Consider the following 1,391-nt stretch of genomic DNA (forward strand, 5'->3'; position numbering starts at 1 on the left):
TAAACAGGTACCAGAAACGTGATGTTCAACGTGATGACTGAGTTAACACTGCTATGTGATATACCTGAAAGGTGGTAAGAGAGTAAATCCTATGAGTGCTCATCACAAGGACAAAACACCTTTTCCTTTTATTTTTTTTTTTGTACCTATGAGACAACTGATATTAACTAAACTTAGTGTGGTAATCGTTTAATAATATATGTAAGTCAAGTCATTATGCAGTACACCTTAAATCTACACAATGCTGTATGTCAATTCTATCACAATAAACTGGGACGGAGGGAATGAAGATTTTAAAAAGGCTTATATGTGTATGTGAGAATATATTATATTATCAGTATTTCATAATCGGTCACATTAATGCTTTCTGTACCAAGCTTCTAACCATAAGAACAGGAGCAAGAATGTTCTATGTTGGGCCTGCTACAATTTCTAGTTTATAATTCAGTGAACATAAATTATTTGCTTAGACAATGTTGAGCTATTATTTGAAACAATACTTTCCTTTTTCACAGAAACTACCAGAGTTTTGACTATGTTAAGATATAGAGTTAAGTTATCATAATGTTCATATTTATAAAAATTCATATAGGATGCTGCTTGGTAACACAAAGAAAATACTAAATGTTCAAATACACAATGGAAAAGACATCTACTTTAATTCTAAGACCAATTTTAGCAAATCCATACCATCAGCTTGAAATCCTTCATCAAGTCCCGCCTCTGAGAGTGGCACTTCTGGGCAGGACTGGCTGACAGCCTTGAGCTCCAGTCGCATTGTTGGAAATGCAGCAAGCGCAGTGTTTCTCAAAATGTATTAAAGACTTAAATGGAATGGCATGAAACAGCATGGTGACTCTCCCTCTTGGGAAGACAGGGTATCAACTGCTAGAGTTCTCAAAAAACACTTAATCGTCTCTTTACGACTCTAAGATCCCTCAAAGAACTCAAATAATAACCTAAAATCTATTACTTTATAGGGTTATGATTAGTAGGAGTTGTTATTTGGTCCTAAAAGATAAACACTCCAGCCCGTTCCTACCCTATCTTCCTTCCATAATTGCAGACAGCAATGCTGATGTTGAGTGAAAGAAACCAGACTCTAAAGAGCACACACTGTATGATTTCATTTCCAGAAAGCTCAAAAAAAAGAGGCAAAACTAAGCTGTAGTAGGCATGCAAGTTTGGGTGGTAAAACTAAAGAAAAGGAAGGGATTAGCATAAAAGTTAGAACAACAGACAACTTTGAGGGGACATTTTTCTGTCCTAGTAATCTTTCGCAGTAAAAAGTTAAAAAAAATCCGTGGCTAAATACTTTAGCTATTTTCACAGTCCAGATTGTTCCGTTGATGGATATTTTGGATCAACTTCCTAGAAAAATATATCACATA

The 1,391-nt window shown here is 35.2% G+C and overlaps 1 protein-coding gene across 1 annotated transcript in view; it reads right to left on the reverse strand.

Annotated features, from left to right (window-relative positions):
• Positions 1-795, reverse strand: part of RNF182 (ring finger protein 182) — a 5,393-nt gene extending 4,598 nt beyond the window's left edge. Inside the window, exon 1 of the mRNA XM_011362876.1 lies at positions 657-795. The gene's annotated coding sequence lies outside the window, so the exon portion shown is untranslated. The remainder of the gene's footprint in view (positions 1-656) is intronic.
• Positions 796-1,391: the final 596 nt, after the last annotated feature.

Source organism: Pteropus vampyrus, unplaced genomic scaffold (assembly GCF_000151845.1).
Source record: "Pteropus vampyrus isolate Shadow unplaced genomic scaffold, Pvam_2.0 Scaffold80, whole genome shotgun sequence".
Lineage (NCBI taxonomy): Eukaryota > Metazoa > Chordata > Mammalia > Chiroptera > Pteropodidae > Pteropus > Pteropus vampyrus.